This window comes from Somniosus microcephalus, chromosome 8 (genome assembly GCF_052327205.1).
Source record: "Somniosus microcephalus isolate GS21.2 chromosome 8, FLI_Smic_1.0, whole genome shotgun sequence".
Classification (NCBI taxonomy): domain Eukaryota; kingdom Metazoa; phylum Chordata; class Chondrichthyes; order Squaliformes; family Somniosidae; genus Somniosus; species Somniosus microcephalus.
In genome coordinates this window covers 228,101,100-228,123,377 of record NC_140994.1, presented here as the reverse complement: position 1 = coordinate 228,123,377, position 22,278 = coordinate 228,101,100, and the positions used below count along the sequence as shown (strand labels likewise).

At 46.0% G+C, this 22,278-nt stretch overlaps 1 protein-coding gene across 2 annotated transcripts in view; it reads right to left on the bottom strand.

Annotated features, from left to right (window-relative positions):
- The window catches only part of sgcd (sarcoglycan, delta (dystrophin-associated glycoprotein)), a 248,398-nt gene that overhangs the window by 51,237 nt on the left and 174,883 nt on the right, over positions 1 to 22,278 (bottom strand). The gene's annotated exons all lie outside the window — the stretch shown is intronic.

Sequence of the window (22,278 nt, the reverse complement as noted above, 5' to 3'; positions counted from 1 at the left end):
ACTGATGGGATGATACGGTGTCATTTTACTTGTGGCGATTCCCCGTTGAGAAAGATAACTTTTGAGTTCGCTTGACATGAAGGAGGGACCCTGATCAGACTGGATGAAATTGGCCGTACCGCAAAGGGAAAAGACTTGATCGAGGCATTTGATCACTGTGGAAGTAAGCATATTAGGACAGGGGAAAGCAAAGGGAAAGCGTGAATATTTGTCCACCATAGTAAGTAAGTACATGTGTCGCGTTGAGGAAGGCAATGGCCCTTTAAAGTCAATGCTGAGTCGCTGCATAGGCTGCATAGCGTGTATGAGCGAGCCATCCGATGGACGGAAGAATTGCGGTTTTAATTCCGCACAAATTCTACAGGAGGAGCATGTTCTTTTCACATCTTCTGTAGAAAATAGGAGATTTTTAAATTGCACAAAGTGCAGCATATGGGTAACGCCAGGATGACATAAGTCAGTGTGAAGATCTGCAAGGGTCGAAGTTGACATAGAAGAGCAGAATGCCCGCGTGAGGGTATCTGGGGCCACATTCTCTTTGCCGGGTTGATAATGTATGGTGTAGCCAAAGGCGGCCAATTCCATCCTCCAGAGTTGTATTTTGTTATTCTTGATCTTAGTGCGTTTCCGGTTATCCAGCATAAAGGCCACGGAGCGCTGGTTGGTTATAAGTGTGAAATGGCGACGAGTGAAAAAATGACTCCATTGACGTACAGCTTCGATGATGGCCGTAGCCTCCTTCTCGACAGGAGGATAATGGAGCTCGCTACTCTGCAAAGTTCTGGACAGAAATGCAACGGGTCGACCACCTTCATTCAAGGTAGCCGAGATCGCCACCTCCGATGCATCGCACTTGACCACGAAAGGGAGATTTTCATCAATGGAGCGAAGCGTGGCTTTTTCCAGTTGTCGCTTGAGGAGGTTGAAAGCTGAAATAGCCGTTGCCTCCAATGGAAATGACTTCGCGTGAAGCAGGGGCTGGATCTTGTCAGAGAAGTGGGGTCTCCACTTCGCATAATAGGCGAACATGCCGAATGCCCAACGAAGAGAGCCGAGATTCGTAGGGGGAGGGAGCTCCTGAAGCGGACGAAATCGCTCCAGGTCCAGTTTGATGACACCGTTGCCCACCCAGTAGCCAAGGATGTTGACTGATTGTACTGATTTCACAGATTTGGACTCATTTAAGGTTAAGTTGCGACGACGGAGAACGTCAAAACATTTTTGGAGGTTGGCATCATGCTACTTTTGGTCATGACCAGCAATGGTGATATTATCTAGATATGGAAAAGTGTCCGTTAAGTTCTCCTGTTTGACTAGGCTATCCATTGCCCGTTGAAAGACGGCCACCCCATTGGTGACCCCAAATGGAAGGCGACAAAACTGGTAAAGTTGACCATTGTCCTCAAAGGCTGTATACTTTTTGTCAGAGTCCTTTAACGTACTTGATGGTATGCGCTCTTTAAATCAAAAGTTGAAAATACCTTGTAGTTGGCAAGGTTATTGACCATGTCATCGATGCGTGGTAGTGGGTAGGCATCCAGGTCGGTATACTGGTTAATAGTTTGCGAGTAATCGATGCAAAGATGTTTCTTGTGTTGCTTCAGAGGATTTTTAACAATGATGACTTGAGCCCGCCAGGGAGAAAAACATGGCTCAATGATACCGTCAGCTAGAAGGCGAGAGATTTCTGCCTCGATAAAGGATCGATCATCTTGGCTGAAATGTCGTGATTTAGTGGCTATGGGCTTACATCGGGGGGAAAGATTGGCAAACAAGGAGGGCTAATCGAGCGAAGCCACCGAAAGCGCACAAAACGGTACTTTGGAAATAGTAAGCTCCGGCTTTGACCCTCCAAACTCGAAAGTGAATCTTTTGTGTTGTTTCTGGAAATCCTGTCCCAGGAGCACATCACTGCATAGGTTTTTGAGCACCCCGAGCCAGGTGGAGAAATAAGTGTGGCCATTGAGAATAAGGTCAACAAGACAAAAGCCAGAAGAGTTGGTGGTCAATGTCGTCAGAGCCATTGCAATTTCCCTGTCCGAGGGGTAAATCCACAGGTTTAACTTACTGACAGCCCACTCACTAATGAAGCTGTCAGAGCTGCATGAGTCAATTAATGCGCTCAGAATGTGTCCATTTACCAAAACCTTCGTGGCTGCATGGGACAGACTTTGGGGAAAAACAGCTGTAATGGGAGGTGGGGCAATTTTACCCTTGACAGCTGTAACCTTAGTAGTGGTTCTTGAGGGAGGAGCAGTTTCATAGATAGCAGCTATAAACTTAGTAGTGGCTCTTGGGGGAGGAGCAGTTTTATAGATAGTAGCTGCAAAACTAACAGGAGCTCTCGACCGGTATACCTTAGAAAAGGGGCCTTTCTTACTAACAGAGGCTCTTGACTGGCATACCTTAGAAAAGTGACCTTTCTTGCTGCAATGATTGCAGGTTGCGTCACGAGCAGGACAAAATTTCCTATAACGGAATGCACCTCCACAGAAGAAACACTTCCTTCCAGATTGCCAAGATGCCGCTAGGGTAGGGTCATCATCAGTGAAGGCTTGTAGGGTAGGGTTGTCATCCACTAGGTTAGAGTCATTATCAGTGAGGGCTTCCGCCTGAGACCTATCGAAGGAGTCATTAAAAGTGATAGCAGCAGCCCGTGCATGAGGTAAAAGATAGGTATCTGCATTCCTCTTTGCTAAGTCCAGGGAACATGCCTGGTCATAGGCAGCCTGTAACTTGAGGGTTTTATTCTCCAACAGACACTGGCGTATGAAGAGAGATGTAATTCCATTAATAAAGGAATTGTGAATTAGCTCCTTCTGGTACTGCTCAGCTGTGACAGCTTTAAGGTTACAATCCTTGCTGAGCCTGCGAAGCTTTTGAAGGAATTCATCAAGTGAGTCCCTGGGTTGTTGTCGAGTTGTGGCCAATAGATGCCGAGCAAAAATTTCATTTGGGGCCTTAACATATAGTCGCTGTAATATTAGGATAGCGGAGTCATAGTCTACACAGTCTTCGATATAGTCAAACACATGAGGAGATACATAATTGGCAAGTATCTCTAATTTATCAGGAACATTCTCACCACACACCCTGAGGAAGTTGCTGAAGGTACGATACCAGTGTTTCCATACTTTAGCAGTGGTAGGTGAATTCGGGTCCAGGTCAAGACGGGCGGGTCGGAGTAGTTTGTCCATGATGGATTGATTACTATGCCAGAGTTCCCTTCTGCAGTTGAAGTCGTAGCTGGCTGTTCCCAAAATCACTCAGAGCGTGGAGTCGATATCAAGTTGATTAAATTGACGTAATAAAACTCACTACGCACTTGGTTTGAGTATAAAGCAAGGCTTTAATCGACTTGTTTCAAAACATGGAGGTCTAGTTATCTTTCACTAGTTCCTGTTTACAAAATGTCCTTGGCAAGCTGGGCCCACGCCCGAGTATTTATACTCCGTGGACGGTGCCACCAGCTGGCCATCCAGTGTTATTTCATGAGTCTTTCTTCATGGATCATAAGATTCATAACAAGGCACACCTTGCGGGGCCGAATGTGGCCAATGCAACAGCACTCCATCACATTGCTAGCCGTCACACAAGGGATGCACCCATCTCTGCCAGATTCGCGTAAGCTTACACTTCAATCACAGGTGGCTGGCAGATGGCTATTAATGTGTGGACGACCTTCTTAACACACCATACATCATATCTCCAATAAACGGTGCTTTGCTATCACTCTCAGCACCATCATAACAAAAGCAAGTCGCTTTGAGCCCTCAATGTGCAACTTCCATTTCCCAGAACACATAGTCCAGAACTTCAACTCTTTGCCATCACTTTTGTTTAATCACATCACAAAAGGATGGCAATCGATACTTAACAGAACAAAACACCCAAGTGACTATCCTTGTGACTATTTGTGTGTTAACTTCCTCTTACGCATGCTTCTACATGGTGCTTCCCCTGTGGCTTCAGCAGATGTAGAGGCACCTTGCTCACTTTGATGCTGCGCCTGCTTAGATGCCTTTGGCAGGCATCCTCTGGGTTTGGGAGCCTGGGAGGGCTCCTCCACAGTCTGCTCTTCCTGCGGCTGTGCAGGGTCTGAGATGGCCATCTCAGTTGGGTGAGGAATCTGGGGCTCTGACCGAGGGCTCCACAGTGGCATGGTTGAGTGAGCACTTGGAGAGGAGCCCACGCTTCCTTGTTGTCTGCCACCAACATCCTTCCCATGGGTCACCTGCACTTCAGTGCTAGCAAGTGGCTGGAGAGCACCTTGTTGCACATCAATGGGGCCATGAGGACCCGTCTCTGTACTGACAATCCTCACAACGGGGATGTCCATATACCTCTGGTGTCTCTCCTCAATAGATGCCCATCTATCCTCCACAACAGAGCATCTATTTAGAAGAGTCACCATATTCTCCTGATTCTGGCGAGTTATCTCCTCCATGGAGGTTTCCACCCTCTCCGTGGTGGCACGTACATGCATCATTGCCTCCACAAAGACAGTGCTCATGTTTGAGATGGACTCCTCCATTCTCTGCACACTCGCAGTTACTCTGGATGTAAACCCTGTCAGTGACTCCTGCACTTGCTCCTGGAGTTCCAGCACCGCTCTTTTTCTGGATGGCCCCAGAGGCTCAGTGTCTACATGCAGCTGAGCAGAGCTAGGAGCGTCCTGCGACCTCCGACGAGGGCTCTCCACTGCTGTCGCTGTCTTCACCATCTGCTGATGCTCACTTGTGAGCTGCGATACACCAGGTGACAACACTAATCTATCTCGTGAAGGCACCGCCGAGGTGTGAGTGTCTGCGCTGGTGCTGGGTGCACTGAGTACTGGTGACGCTGCTCCCTCAGAGGCTTCAGGTTCCTCTGAGGAGTCGTCTGGCTCTTCCTCCTGGACAGTGGGGAGGGGGGCTTTTGATGGTCCTGTGGGAGAGTAAAGGCATGAGTTAGACACACCCTATTGTGCAGATGATCAAAAGTCACTCTCTATGAACATCATATGCCATTGCAGTCAATCATGAAATCTAAATGAGAGGGTTGAACATCTATTCTGTCACCAGCTTCCTCTGCTGCGCCCGTCTCTCCATCCCCCACTTCCAGATCCTCGCCACCTCCCACGATCTTGTGAGCAGCCTCCTCAGCACTTGTCAATGTAGCGAGGGATGGTGTGTCTCCTCCTGCCTTTGCTCTCTCCCTCTTATTGTGGGCTATCTTTTCCTGCAAGGAGGGACACAAGTGGAGTTTCAGCGAGACTGATGGAGTGAGTGTGAAGAATCCATAACATTGAAGCTTAGAGGGAGACCAAGATGGAGTGAGTGCCAAGAGGAAGCTGCCTCCCTGTGCGCTGTTAGTTGTTGATATTGCATAACAGTGAGAGCGAGTGTGAGGGGTGCATAGTAGGATGGTGAAGTGATTCAGCACAGAGAGAGAGATGGATAGGTAAGGGTGCAAGGGAAGTAAGGGCAAGGTGGGATGTGGAGGAGCAGGCTTACAAAGCAGAGTGCTGGTGATGAGAAGAGAAGGGAAGCAGATTGAAGGTAAGTGTGATGTGATACTCACTTTTGATGAGCGCAGAAGATCATTAAACTGTTTTTGGCACTGGACCCAGGTGCATGAACATAAGGGCCGAATGCTTACCTCCTCAGCAATGTACAGCCTTTGTTTGCTGAGGAGGCTTCCTCCGGCCATCGGGAGGGAACAGAATCTCCCTGCGCCCTCTTACTCCCTCCACAAGAGCTTGGAGGGAGTCCTCATCGAACCGTGGAGCAGTCTTGGCTTTGGCAGCACTCATTGTAACCAGGGCCCATTCACACAGCAGCAGAAAGGAGAAATGAGAGGCTGAGGCTACATGGGCCCCTTAAAAACAACTGCAGCAATGACATCATCAGTGGAGAGCAACAGACACGCTCCCACTCATTGGACCGGCCAGCGCCCACAACGACACTAATTAGGGCCATTAAACTAAAATCGGAAATCGGGAGCGGCTGAAACCGAAAGCGGGAGTGGAACCCGCCCACCAGGCAACCCAACTCTAACCCACCTCCTCTATTAAATTTGCGGCCCTGGTACCAGTATGAAGCTGTCGGATTGTTGTAAAAACCCAACTGGTTCACTTACGTCCTTCAGGGAAGGAAACCTGCCATCCTTACTCGGTCTGGCCTATACGCAACTCCAGTCCTGCAGGTTGACCCTTAACTGCCCTTTGAAGTGGTCTTGCATGCCATAGAAACATAGAAGATAGGAGCAGGAATAGGCCATTCGGCCACTCGAGCCTGCTCCGCCATTCGATGAGATCATGGCTGATCATCCAAACTCAGTACCCCGTACCTGCCTTCTCCCCATATCCCTTGATACCTTTAGCTCTAAGAAATATATCCAACTCCTTCTTGAATATATTTAAAGACTTGGCCTCAACCACCTTCTGTGGTAGAGAATTCCACAGGTTCACCACTCTCTGGGTGAAGAAATTCTTCCTCATCTCTGTCCTAAATGGCTTACCCCTTATCCTTATACTATGACCCCTGGTTCTGGACTCTCCGACCATCGGGAACATTCTGCCTGCATCTAGTTTGGCCAGACCTGTCAGAATTTTATAAGTTTCAATGAGATCCCCTCTCATTCTTCTAAACTCCAGCGAATATAAGCCCAATCGACCCAATCTCTCCTCATACGTCATTCCTGCCATCCCAGGTATCAGCCTTCACAGAATCACAGGATCACAGAATCCCCACAGTGCAGATAGAGGCCATTTCGGCCCATCGAGCCTGCACCGACACATATCCCACCCTATCCCCGTAACCCCACGTATTTAATCCTCTAACACTAAGGGTCAATTTATCACAGCCAAATCAACCTAACCCGCACATCTTTGGACTGTGGGAGGAAACCGGAGCACCCGGAGGAAACCCACGCAGACACAGGGAGAATGTGCAAACTCCACACAGACAGTCGCCCGAGGCCAGATTTGAACCCGGGTCCCTGGCGCTGTGAGGCAACAGTGCCAACCACTATGCCACCGTGCCCCCCTTGTGAATCTTCGCTGAACTCCTTCCATGGCAAGAACATCCTTCCTCAGATAAGGCGACCAAAACTGCACACAGTACTCAAGGTGTGGTCTCACCAAGGTCCTGTACAACTGCAGCAGGACATCCTTGCTCCTGCACTCAAACCCTTTCGCTATGAAGGCCAACATACCATTTGCCTTCTTCACCGCCTGCTGCACCTGCATGCTTACCTTCAGCGACTGGTGCACAAGGACACCCAGGTCTCGTTGCACTTCCCCTTCTCCCAATCTATTGCCATTCAGATAATAGTCTGCCTTTCTGTTTTTGACACCAAAGTGGATAACCTCGCATTTATCCACGTTATATTGCATCTGCCACGCTTCTGCCCAATCACCCAACCTGTCCAAATCATCCTGGAGTTTCTCGGTATCCTCCTCACAGCACACACGCCCACCCAGCTTTGTGTCGTCTGCAAACTTGGGTCTATCAAAGTGCTATAATGCAGCAGTTCAAGTAGGCCCACCTTTTCACAACAACTAGGGATGGACAAAATAAATCACCTACACCCGAAAATGAATAAAAAAATAAACAATTTTCTGCTCTTTCTCCCACAGATATGCTTTCCTGTAATATACAGAACTCCCTGTACTTATGGGAGTTTTAGATGAGATAACACTAAGATTAAATGATTTAAGGTGAAACTTTTTTTTGCTGTTACGGTAGTAATCAGCCTCTCATTTCGTTCACTATGACACTTTTTCTGGAGTTGGCTACATTAGGCACACCTACGTGCTTCAATTATTTAGCTTTTAGCATTCTGAGAAACCACGGCTGACTGACGTTCTTGCTCAAAGTAAGGACTGTGAGACAAATACCGATCGCTGTGGTCCAGCTGCCCATGAACATCATGCATTATTTATTTTGTACAGAACTTATTTTGTGCTTGCAATGTTTCTCCTTATTGATCCACAGCAAACAAGTTTAAAATAGAAAACAAATTTATCAATGATTTTGGCAGAAGTAATGCCCATTACTGTCTTCAGTAAATATTTCAAGCAGTTCAGCACTTGGCTCTTAACCAGGAGGTTGCACATTGCAGTCCCAGAGCTGCTTGTACCTCAAACTCACGGGGCTCAGTTATATGAGGTTTCCAATATTTTCAATATGTTTACTAAATGATAGGAAAACTGGCATCAGCTTGCTTTTCATTCATGAATTATATTTCCTGCTAATCAGCAGTGTGGAATGCTCATCGACATATAGTAGTGGCGATCAGCCTAGCTGTCAGTGGTATTTCAGTAGAGACTAACCTCTTAGTCAATTATATATTTTTTCCCTTTCCCATTTTCCCCTCCTGAACACATTGGGCAGGATTTTCATTGGGCCGTGGAGGCGGGATTGGAGGCATGTGGGGGGTTAAAATTCCGCAATCGGGGGTCCCGAACCCATCCCGCCCTCAACCCGCCTCCATGCCAGTTTCAAAGGAGGCGGGTACCCGCCCTGCACTGGGACCCGCCGAAACCAGGCGGGAAGGGGATTAGTGCCAATTAACTGCCTGTTAACAGGTAGTTAACAGGCAGTTTTTAGCCTAATCCCTATTTTTAATGGTGAAGCGTGGGATTCCCGACGGCTCCAAACCACGCCAGGTTAGAGGACCTGGACCGTCGGGATGAAGGGCTTGGAGGGGTCGAGATGTCCGGTGTTCAGGTGAGTGATGGGTGCATGAGTGAAAAGGTAAGTGTGTTTGGTGTGTGTAAAGTGTTTAAATAAGTTTTACTTACATGTACTTACCTTTACAGCCTTCCTTCCTTCCGGTCTTGGGAGTCCCTCATCTCACCGGCACAGAAAGCAGAATGGCTGCGAGCTGTCAAAAATTGCAGCATTCAGCTTTCTGTTCCAGGGAGATCTCTAAACCATCCTGAGAGGAAGGAATTAACTTAGAATACAGATTGTCAGTGTTTGACAGCTTCAAACAGCTGTGAAACACTGATATTTCATCTGTCAAAAGGTCTTGACAGATGAAATATCAATCTTTGATGTCACCTGTTGCCGGGTGGCCCATAATTGGCCTGCTGAGCCCGCTGGGTGGGCTCAACAAGGTCAATCAAGTCAAAATCGCGTGGGTTGGCTAGAACTCGATGGAGGCGGGACTACAACCCCGAAAGTTGTAGCCCCGCCTCCTACCCGACTTCTCAATGAAAATCCAGCCCATTGGCTCTTTGCTGGTTCCAATGGGCACCCTTCATTACACTGCTCAATGGTCATTATTCCAATGTGAGCCTTTACACGGAGCAAGCATTGGCAGGTTAGTAGATCCTGACAGTCTCATAGCTCAGCTTGACTCCACTCTCTTCTGGTATCCACAAAAGGGTCCTTCCAGCAGGGCGTGCTGAATAATGACCAAAGCTGAAATCCTAGTTAATTTTCCCTTCCCTAAAGTGGGGTACTGAGGTCAACTGTAGCATCCTTACTGCCATACTGGTTGAGATCAGCTACTTAGCATCTACTGGAGAAAAAATATGGATCTATATGGCTTAGAGAATCACTAGGTAAATTTGCTAAGTCATAAAGGGAACAGCAGAAATCACCTAGTTGTCGATTATATAGCAGGAACCAACCACCTAGAAAACCATTGAGCAGCAGGGAGTGGTCTGTTAATCAGTGATAGAACAACAGGGCCCAGCGTATATGTCGATCATAGAGCAGCACAGATTAGCCTGCTGGTCAATTGCAGAGCAACTCTAACCAACCAATGGTAGTTGAACATAGATCAGATTGGTCCAGCCTGCCATTTGATCATAGCATAGAAAAAGTAGCCTGCGAGTTAATCGGCTCACTAGACCACTTCTGTGTGGTGGTGTATTGTGACCATTAGGAGAACTTTAGGGAGCATCTGTTGCAGTGTGTACAAGTCACAGGGGGTACGACCTGCACTGGATATGAATTGCAGCAAGATCATTTATAGTACAGTCTATTTGCTGTTAAGGTGATTTGTTTTAAAACCTCTCTGGTTATTAACTATTGCACACTCCCCCTGATGGCTTCTTCTTCTGATGAAATGAGTTGGCTTCTCACACAACAGCTGCTTTTCATTCTGAACATCAATATGTCATAAGAAGCACCACAGCCACTACTATATGCCTGGACCCAGCTCAAGGTTTATTACGTTCTGAATTTCCAACAATAAGTTCCATGCTCAATAGTTAAACAATCTGTAAGGAGGAGGTATAAATAGTTCAATAATTAATTCGAAGACTGGGCTATAGAATTGCTGCGCTGTTCTGATGCAGAACTTGACGAGTACTCAATCATATTAAACTGGATCTCTCACTATATTAATGCATCCAAAGCTATTTTTACCAAAAGAAATGTTACATATTCTAACTGCAGTGTACATATTGCTGGCAGGGTCGTCAGGTCTAATGGATCTGAGGTGAAGAGAAATTCAAGTCTCATACTTCGGAACTGAATATCAAGCGGGGCCTATAACTGATGGTGGAGGTGATACCGCCCACTTCGCGCTACCGTCCGAGATGAATTTCTATCCCCGCTGCCTCTCAAACTGGCTGCTTTCTCACTACTACATAGGGCAATTTCTGCTGATGGATAAAATGTGTTCTAAATTATTTGTTTTTGTCGTGTTTCACTGTATTAACTACAGACAGCCAAGGTTGGTGCTGCGCAGATGAAGGGAAACAAAAGTACAAGTCAAGTTGCAGGCTGCCACGCATACTCTTCATGGCTGGCTGCACAGCACCATTGTCAAAGGTGATTCTGTTTTCAGGGCTCCTTCTCGGATCTCATTCATTTCAGTCCTAGTAGCTGCTCCGCCCTAATTGTGCTACTCCTAAAAAAAAAAATGGTGTTTCAGACTGATAACATCAGAGCAGCCTCTGTGCATTTAGGCGTGGAGGGTGGGTGGGGCTTTCATTTCACCTGTGCAGAGTACATCACAGCACAAGATTCGACTTTCACCTGAGAAGCGTGAGACTTGAAGAGTCTGTCAGCAACCGTGTAAATCATGTGGAACCTGTAGCATTTATTTTAGTAAAAATAGCTCCGGGTGCGGTAATATAATGGGAAAGGTGCAGTTTAGTGTGATTGAGTGCTTGCCAATTGCTACTTCAAAACGGTGCAGTGAGTTTTACCGCCCGGTGGGGGGGGAGGGAAGATTGAAATTCATTGCCTCCTCAAGCATTTGCTTTTTGAAACTCTGCCGTCTGAGCCTTAAAACTAAAAGCTCTGAGACAGGACTAAAGAGTGCCATTTATTATACGTATGCTACAGTTCTCACCCAATGGCTTTGTGACAGGCTGGAATCCAGCACAATGAACATAGGCTAAAACATCAGCTACTAAGGACTATCTTTTGTGAATTCAATTAACCATAATCATCAATTATTAGTGTTTTTAAAAGTTGTTGTTATAATCACTGCACATTTAATTTCTCAGAAAACATTCTTTGCTAATTAACCTCAAGCAACTCAGGGGTGTGAATACTAAAATATTTGGATAATTCTAGATTACTTTGAGAGAAAACAAATAAAACAATAACAATGTGTTTAGATTAGGATTAAATTGTTGACCTTCCAAGAGAATCCTCTGAGATCAGTGTGAGAAAATGCAATTGTAGTTGTAAGTCTTGAATAATCAGTATCTGATTAATATTTACTCCTTGTTATGTAGCTACACACAACAAACAGGAACAAAATCCCACGAGTGGATGGAATTAGTCAAGGTGAATAGGCAGACATGTACCTAATTTATCTGGAGAAGAAGCAAATCTTTTTTCTCTCCTGCGTTACGAACTGGGGCAAAAAAGTAGGAGGACTTTTGAAATTTTACTTTGCATTTTTTTTCAACATACGTCATCCAGGATCCCAAGAGCTCTGTCAAGGTTTTCAGGTTTTGGGCTAAACTAATCTAATATACCTAGATGGCGTGGAAAGTCGCTGGCATATATGGCAGATGGCACGAGATATATGAGATGGATTTTGCCAATGGGGAGCTTTTGGAGGTTTTAGTCCCGCCTCCATCGACTTCTGGTCAGCCCACGCTATTTTCCCTTGATTGACCTTGTTAAGCCTGCCCAGCGGGCTTAGCAGGCCAATTAAGGGGAAGCCAGTTACAGAGAACGTCAGCGTATGATGTTTCATCTGTCAAAAAATTTTGACAGATGAATTGTCATCATTTGACAGCTCTGTGAAGCTGTAAAACACTGACATTCTCTGTAGTTTGATGAGTTCTTGAATTCAAGACTCATCAAACCTCTTTTGTGAGCAGAAATTAGATGGTTGTTGCATTGGAGAATGCAGCAGCTATCGGTCATCTCTGCCGCGGAGATGCGAGACTCTCCGCATCCCCAATGATTGAAGACTGCAGGAAGAAACAAAGGTAAGTAAACTTTTTCAAACACTTTCCACTTACCTCACATACTCACCTCTCCACAATTGCACCAATCACTTACTTTCACAGTGCACTTTTGCACCCCGCAGACCCCCGCAGACCCACTGCTCGCCTCGGTGACCCTGGCGGGGTTCGCAGCCTTCGGGAAGCCTGCACTTGTGTGGGTAAAATGGGGATAATCCTCTTATCTGTCTGTTAACTACCTGTTAACAGGCAGTTAAGTGGCTGTAATCTCCTTCCCGCCTCCAGGTGACGGGACCCGGTGCGGGTCGGCTACCTGCCTCCTGGGAAGATTCTGCCATTTTCCCAGCAGTCCCGCCTCCAAACCCGCCTCCCCAGGGCTGGCAAGATCGCGCCCATGGATTCTGGGTGCCTGACATAAATGGAAACCCGTCACCGGGGGAAATTTCAACATCGGCCCACAATGGGCACAAAATCGACAGTGTCTGCCCAAGGCCCCAAAACCATTTCCGGTTCCAGCCTCACTTGAATTTTTCTGGCAAGCTGCAGATACCAAACGGGCACTCAGCCGCAGCATGCCGGTTTTGGAAGGCAGATAATTGGCTGTCTTCTGCATGGAGGGGTCAGCAGGTAGGGCCTGCTCCTCCTGGCCCCATTAAAATCTTAACAAAAAAAAACCAAAATCTTGCCTTTTCCTGAGCGGCCGCTGGTTAGGTTGCTCACTGCCCGGTACAACTGAGACTAGCATGCTTGGCACATGCTTTGCCCATTTGTACATTAAAATTGCAATCGGCCTAGGACAACGATTTGCACATTTGAAGAACCTCCTTCCTGTTTTAGAGAAAAGGTTGGTGCATGCACTGCACATGTCAGTCCTACTTTCTCCAGGCATGGAGAGGCCTTAATGGGACCTATAAAGGCCTTTCCAAAAACATTTTTGTGCTCCTCCATGCCGTCATTTCCCAACCTCTGGCAACTGCTCCCCTCCCTCCTCAACTGACCTTACCTTCCAGCTGGTCGGGTGCCAGGGCCGGCTGATTTTCCACCATAGAAAACCAGCAAGCTGCAGCAGAGAGCCCGTTTGGTGCCCGCAGCTCACCACAAAAACATTAACGAGGCCTGAACCTGAAAATTGTCCCGATTCCATACTGCTGCATGGGGAGGGCACTGTGGGCACACCGCCGATATTGCGCTGGCTTGGTGCCCAAGTAGAACATCTCTCCCATTATCTAGGTGCCGACTTGGCCCCTAAAAGATACTGCTTACCTCACCCAATTGGAAGATGGTCAATAGGCAAATGACAAGTTTGTGTTTGAGCCTCCACTTGGCAGATAATAGATATCAGGAACTGTTCAACAAGCAGCACAACCCAGCGTGTAATGTTTGATTGCACTGAAACCATGTTCCTGACCACTCCATGGAGGCATGCCACACCCCAGTGACTGCTGGTTCCACATGAGCTTCAGCAAGAACTGTTTCCTCTCTGCAACCCAATAATGGTAGGCATCAAATCCTAGATGTATGAGTGCATCGTATCACACTCAACCTTCCAGCAGCCGCCTGGTCAAGCCTCAGAGTTTCCTCATCAGCTGTACGCTTTGTTGTGCCAACCAGCTTGATGTTCTAATGTGCTGCCATCTGTTTTATTTGTTATATGACATTTAGAAGAAGTTGATATGCTATTTACTCCAGATCCCTCCAAATTGACATTGGCCCAGAAATTCGGGTCCCAACGCATGAGTACGGACGGAGTACTCACGCGTGGACCCGATGGAAGTGCCAGAATCTTGCATACACTACGCATGCGCGGGAAAGCGGCACTTCCGATCCTCTGAACCAAGGGGTTCAGAGGTCGAACACGCGCGTGCGGGAGTCTGCGCGTGCGCGTTGAACTTCCTTTTTTTTTACAGGTTTTAACGTGCGGGTAAGTCTGTACATTTTAGAAATGTAAAAAGCAGCCATAAGGACTTCATTTTCAAAGGTAAGTGGTCAATTATTTAAAATTAAAACATTTTTTCCACAGGTTTTTTACTTTTAAATACTTTAAAGCAAGCTAAGTTTATTTTTAGCCTGGTTTTTTTATAAAATTATTTTTTTCAAAAATTTAAATTTTTGTTTAAAATAGTTATTTAATGTCATTTATAGTTTATTTACAAAGTGTGATGTTTTTTGAAAATTTATTTGAAGGTAAAGTACAGTTTTACAGCCTCAGCATTTATACGTTTTGACAGGTCTATCTGTCAAGACTTATGAATGGAGCATTCCCTGCTCCGATTGGCTGCCTGTTGCTCACGTGATCCCAGGGGATGCTTCGCACTAACTACGCCCCTGGGACATGCCAGCATAGCGCGCCGGCCTCTGGGACAGGCCTCGGAGAGGAATTCCCCGCAGGCCAAGAGGTCAACTGCTGGCGCGCTAGGTAAGTGTAGGTCGGGGGCTTGCACCCGCGGGAAGCCCCCGACCCGAATTTCTGGGCCATTAAGATAAACTGAAGACCTTTCTTTCTGAGGCCAAGTATAAGAGAGTCATGCAATTCTTTGGCCAAGTGCAGGACACCAATCGCAGGATATGATTACAGTTACCATGACAATCTGAATAGAAAATAAATACTACTCTTTTGTAACTATTAACAATTTTGCCCATTTTAGGGTTAGTAAATTAGCTACTTTATGCAGATCTACTTTATTACTAAAAATAGGCAACCATGGAAAATAATTCCTAAAATGACTACTTTCAGAAATGCCATGAGGATAACTGGAAATAATATATTGGCACAGTGGGGAGCTCATTTGAGGTTGAGATTAAGGCACATTGCAGAGCGAGTTTTACTCTGCAACTAGCGGGTATTATACCTGACTGGACCGCGAGTGACACTGGGACCTGGATTTTCTGATCAACGTTAATTTACTGCTGGTAGTATCTTGCACCATGATGAGCACAAAATTTACTCACAAAATACAACATAAATCAAAAGTAAAAGTAATATGGAATGAATCAGCTATTTTAGCACGGTAGACATCTGGGCCTCAGCTTTCTGCCTCGAGTCTCCTCTCACTGATTTTTCAGTGGATCTTGGATGGACAGAAGCAAAAAGCTGCTTGGGTGGCGCTCTGTTACAAGGTCTCCAGCGTTTAATGGAAGGTGATGATGGGGAGGTGGGCAGAAATCCGTGAGAAGCCAATCCCTGTGAACATGCCCAGGAAGTGTGACTTTGCACAGGCCCTAGAACGAGGGACAACATTTTCCACATAAAATTGCCATTTGCAGACAGCATAGAGGCTGCCTGTAACCCAATGATGGGGCAGCTCCCCATGGCCAGCTGTGTCAAAACGCCACCCCTTTTATCAGCAGAACTCCCCGGCAGACGCCAGGGATCCCAACTCCAATGTGATATTTACCCCAAGACCAGGGTAATTAAGAGCTTAAGCATGAGTCGTTAAATATCTCCCCAAATACATATACAGGAAACTTTGGTTTATCCGGAGGTTGTATGCCCGGAAACCTCGATCTAACGGCAGAAATCAGCAGCCGTTTTGGTTAGGTTTTTTTTCTTCTCCTAGCAATTTTTTTTAACAGTCAGGCTCTGGAAAGCGGCTCTGTAGCTTAGCAACTGCTTCAGAGACGCTTCCAAGGTACGGGCCGAGTGTTTACAAGCTGTTGCTAAGCAACAGTGTTTGTTGTCAGATACGGAGATGAAAACCTCCTATCCTTCAACATTAGCGCTGGTCTATCCGGAAGTTTTGATAGATCAGCAGCAGCTTGGTCCCGTCGGTGCCGGATATCAGAACTTTTCCTGTATTAGGGCATTTTCCACAGTGATGGAAAGTGGGTGGTTTAACTTCCAACTTCAGATCAGACGAGCAGACTGGGAAACTCAGTGATTAAGGACACTGTCCTTTCATCTCTGACAGTTGGATTCAAATCGAACTCCAACTTAGGAGATGAAAGCTGATTCTTTCTGACAGCCTCGAGTGCCTAAGGATCTTGAATCAGTAGCTACAGTATCAGGACGCAATCGTAGCATTTACTCGTACTGCCTGGCTGCGAATCTAACACTTGCATGCACAGAGAGCCATTGTCAGCTGGTAAATGTTTATGTTTTAAGAGTATGGGCAGAGTGTCCGTTTTCTCAAAACATTTAAATAAGCTCTGCTTGAGTTTACAAAGTGCACAGGATGCCCAAGTGACCCCGTGAGCACTTTTTGAATTAGAGTAATTGCCCCAGTGGTGTTAAACTCAATACAATGTTGAGTCAAAGCAATGAGACAACTTCCTCCAGTGGGTCTGACACCACTCCCTCTCCTTTGCAGCAATCCAAAAGTGACTACATAGTTTGACTAGATCCTAGTGGGTGTAAATCCACAGCATAACAAGCCATAATTTGCCACTATGTTGGAAATCTCAATGAGAAAAGCTATAAGGATGTATGGTACGAGAATGAAATGGATTAGTGGAGTCGGGGACTCAGTTTCAAATTTGGGGCAGAGTAGGGAGTCCTTTATCCTGGATATAACCTGTGCTACACCTAACTTTGGAGTGCTTGATGCTAAACTGCATGCTCAAAGTGGAAAAAAAGTGTAATGCTCTTTAGCGCTGAGTTTCCTCACTTTTATAAGCTGAAAAATTGAACAAAATGTATGTCAGAATTACAACTACAGCATGAGAAGAAAGTTGAGAGAAAAACTAGCTTGTGACAGAAAGAGGCCATGGAGTTACCAATTACCATCACAGGACCCACTGAATTCATAGTCACACATACAAGTGCTGCCTCACTCCTTGTAGGGCGAAATCTAGTTGAGGAGGGACAGAGAGGTGCACCCTTCATTGACAGCATTTCTCATCCCCATGGTAAACTCTGACTACAGAGGACAACAACGGAGATATAAGTAGAGAAACAATGGTCTTCCACTTTTGCTGAAAGAAAGACCTTTTCAGACCTTAAGGAAACAAATCAGGAAAAATGCTAATCAACTATTTCCCTTCTTATAGTCCAATTATGCAGAACTTTGAATACTGTACTGATCAAGTGGTACTGAATAATGTCACATTTAATTATTTATGAGCAGCAATAAAAGAGGCCCAATTTAATTTATTATTTGCCACAAAACATTTGTTCAGTGTTTTGCCAAAGATGCGTTGTGGCTTAAAGGGCAAAGATGTAATTTGGATATTAAATAATACCACAACATTTGAACAATAGCCCATGAGCAAACTTTATCTACAATCCAGCAGTGCACCAATTTCATGATCAGATACTGCCCTATATACCACCCACCTTTTTTCCCCTATGTTATCCTTCCACTGTATTCTTAATTCAATTTTATTTGTCATATATGCAGCAGACGTGTGTACTGCACAATGAAATGTTGATTTTTACGAGTCCTCCCAACATTGGAATAAATATGGCATAACAATGATAAAATACTAATAGAAATACAGTAATAATAAATAAAACAACAGTAATAAATAATAATAAATTATACGTTCATGAGTCTTATGGCCTGGGGGTAGAAGCTGTTTCGAAACCTGCTGGTACGAGACCGTATGCTTCGGTATCTCTTACCGGACGGGAGCAGGGCGAAGAGGTTGTGGCTGGGGTGGCTCGCGTCTTTAATGATTCTCAGGGCCTTCCCCTGGCACCTCTCGGGGTAGATATCCTGGACAGCAGGTAGTTTAATTCCTATAGTATGTTGTGCAGCTTTCACCACCATCTGTAGAGCCTTGCAGTCTGTGGCGGTGCAGTTGCCATACCAGATAGTGATGCAGCCGGACAGGATACTCTCGATGGTGCACCGGTAGAAGTTGGTGAGAATCTGGGGGGCCATTCCAAATTTCTTCAGTCTCCTGAGGAAGAACAGGCGTTGGCATGCCTTCTTCATTACGACGTCGATGTGATGTGACCACGTTAAGTTCTCCGTAATGAATACACCCAGGAATTTGAAGCTGCTGACCCTCTCCACCTCAGCCCCTTCGATGTAGATTGGGGTGTGTCCCTCCCCCTGCCGCTTCCTGTAGTCCACGATCATCTCCTTTGTTTTGCTGATGTTGAGGGAGAGGTTGTTGTACTTGCACCATTCTGCTAGAGCTCTTACCTCCTCCCTGTAGCCTGTCTCGTCGCCATCTGTGATCAGGCCTACAACGGTAGTGTCATCAGCAAACTTGATGATGGAGTTGGAGTTGTGCGTGGCCACGCAATCGTGAGTAAACAGGGAGTACAGAAGGGGGCTGAGCACACAACCCTGGGGAGCTCCCGTGTTCAGGATCAGTGTTGAGGAGGTGTTACTGCCTATTTTCACCACCTGGGGGCTGCCCATCAGGAAGTCCAGGATCCAGTTGCATAGGGAGGTGTTAAGTCCTAGCTCACTGAGCTTGTTGACAAGCTTGGAGGGGATAATGGTATTGAATGCTGAACTATAATCAATGAACAACATTCTCACATAGGTGTTCCTCTTATCCAGGTGTGATAAGGCAGTGTGCAGTACAGTAGCGATGGCATCATCCCTAGATCTTTTTGTAAGAAGTCACATGACACCAGGTTATAGTCCAACAGTTTTATTTGAAATCACAAGCTTTCGGAGCGCTGCTCCTTCATCAGGTGAAGTGGAGAGATGCATAAAGACACAGCAGAGAGATAATCACAGCAATCAAAGGTGTGAATGGTGTCCAGACACTGCAACAACAGATGAACGGACACCGCGCAACAATCACCAGGCAGGAATGTTCCCTCCCAGTCGGGGAACACTTCAGCAGTCAAGGACATTCAGCCTCTGATCTTCGGGTAAGCATTCTCCAAGGCGGCCTTCGAGACACACGACAACGCAAAATCGTAGAGCAGAAACTGATAGCCAAGTTCCGCACTCATGAGGACGGCCTCAACCGGGATCTTGTGTTCATGTCACGCTACATGTAACCCCACCTGACGTAGGTGCATCCAGATTCGAGTCGTCGTTGGCTTGTTCTCTCTACACAGATGCGGCCGGACCTGCTGTGATTTCCAGCAAAAAAAATGTATTTTTGTCTGTTTTTTGTTTTTCATACAGACCCCAGCATCTGCAACATTTGACCCCTTGTGACCCCACCTCATTGTTCTTTGATGTAATGTTTTCCTGACTGACTTGTTTGGACACCATTCACACCTTTGATTGCTGTGATTATCTTTCTGCCGAGGTGTGATAAATGGCAGTTAGAAAGATTACCTGTAATCATCTGGCATTATTCTCTGACTATATTAGCTGTGTCTTTATGCATCTCTCCACTTCACCTGACGAAGGAGCAGCGCTCCGAAAGCTTGTGATTGCAAATAAAACTGTTGGACTGTAACCTGGTGTCGTGTGACTTCTTACATTTGTCCACCCCAGTCCAACACCGGCATCTCCACACCATAGATCTTTTTGGGCGGTAAGCAAATTGGAGTGGGTCCAGTGTGTCAGTTAGTAAGGAGTTGATGTGGGTTTTGACCAGCCTCTCAAAGCACTTCATGATGACAGAAGTGAGTGCTATGGGGCGGTAGTCGTTTAAACAGGTTACTTTTGTTTTTTTGGGGACTGGAATAACCGATGTCATCTTGAAGCAGGTGGGAACTACAGACTGGTACAGTGAATGATTGAATATATCCGTAAACATGGCTGCCAGCTGGTCAGTGCATGCTCTAAGGACACGCCCAGGGATTCCATCTGGACCAGGTGCTTTGTGGGTATTCACTCTCTTAAAAGTTTTGCTCACGTCAGCCACGGATATTGAGAAGACCCGGTCGTCCTGAGCCGCGGGCGCCCTTGTAACAGGCCAGTTGTTGTTGGCCTCAAACCGGGCGTAAAAAGTGTTAAGCTCGTCCGGGAGAGAGGCATTGCTGGGCATGACACAGCTGGGTTTCCCTTTGTAGTCCGTAATAGATTGTGGTCCACTCCACATCCTTCACGAATCTGAGCTATGATAGTGTGACTCCACTTTATCCGTGTATTGTTTTTTTGCATTTTTGATGGTTTTTCTTAGCTCGTACTTTGATTTCTTGCACTCATCTATGTCCCCAGAGTTGAATGCGATGGACCAAGCTTTTAGCATAGCACGGATATCGCCATTTACCCATGGTTTATGGTTGGGAAATGTTCGTACAACAATCCTCGGAACAACGTAATCTATGCACTTGTTTATGAAACTAATGACTGAATCTGTATATGTGTTGATGTCATTGTCCGAGGCATTCCAGAACATATCCCAGTCAGTGGAATCAAAACAGTCTTGTAACATAGCGGCTGATTGATCCGACCAGCGTTGTAGAGATCTCATCACAGGCTTTTCCTGTTTCAGTTTCTGCCTATAGGTGGGTAGCAGCAGGATGGAGTCGTGATCTGATTTGCCAAAGGGAGGGCGGGGGAGGGCCTTGTATCCATCCCGGAACGGAGTGTAAACATGATATAAATGGTTTCTGTCATTGGCTCCTGTTCCCTTTGCTACTTTCAGTTTCTTTGCATTTTCTTGGTTCTCGGAACTGGTCATTTTGCTTGTTTCCATTTGCTCTCTGTCATTCTTTCTCCTCTCTCGTTTCTCTTTTGTCTTTCTTTCCTTCCTCTATCCTCTTTGAAGGACAAGTTAGTTAACCTGCACAGTGTGTGCTACATAAACAGTTGCCCTGTCTTTTCAAAGAATTCCAGACAGTTTTCACCGACGTGATGCCTGCATATATTGCATCGACCAGATTTCTTCTTGACAGTTATCACTTTATAACATCGGCTTCCACTGCTGAAATCTTAAATCAGGTGAGGAACCCTCATTGCAAAATCAGAAAGACACTGCAGAATTTAAAGAAAAATTCTGACATTTTTGTTTTGGAATTATGTAAAATATATGAATAATCTGTAGAAGCCATCTCCAAACATAATTTTCCTCATCGTAGATTCTTAAAAAAAATATGGCCTCTCCTCACCCATTGTTTTACCTTTTGAATGCTCCCCTTGCTGCTACATTACCCCCACCATCTAGGGTGGCACTTCCTGGGTCAGAGTTCTTTACTGACTTTTAATTAATTTAGAGGAGGCACACTTAACTTCATCATTCTTCCATCCTCCGCCTGCTCCATGTGTAAAATTGAATTCACTGCTGCTATGCAATACTCCCTCGAATGGTCCAAGTGAGCATGTGGTCTTCCCTTCGGGAGGGGCAGGTTACACCCAGGTCAGGTTATAGGGCAGGGTCTCCTCAACAGGATCTTCTTTACAGATAGAGTATCACCATGAAATTTTACCTCCTTCTCTGCTTTTAAAGAGGGAATATGATCTATTTAAAAGGGAAGGCTCAACCCCAAGACCCATTAAAAAGGCAGTCTTTTTGAGAAATTGCTTGTCAAACTATTATTAGATGACAAACACACTTCTGATGAAAATGGTACATTGCTCTGCTCCTTCCCAAAACAAAAATTCCAGCCACACTTGTCCTTTAATGAAGACTGCCCTTTTAAAGGAGGATTGCTGAAGTTGAAACCTCCGCTTTAAGGTTTTACAGACATTCTATGCGGTGGAAATTGGAATGATTTGCGCTGTTTTTTGGGCATAAAACATGCACAAAGCATGCCAATTTAGCAGTGGGACATCCTGCACCCAATCTGCGCAAGCATTGATCCCAATGCCAAATTCGTAGGGCCCTTTCTTTAGGCGTCCAACATAAAGCACCTTGAATATGTAAATTAGGGGCCTAACAACTGGTGAACAACCCCATCCAGAAATTAGTCGGCGATGAGGGGAGTAGGTGTTGGGCCTGCCCCACACGAGGATCTTCAGCGGGCCCGGCTCAAGGTTCTTCAGTGGACCCCGCGGCCACCGACAAAATGTTTCCCTGGAGCCAGGGGGAGCAGGTGTTCGCCCCTACCCCGCCGGTAGCCAGCTCCAATCCCTCTTCCCGGGACTTACCTGAGG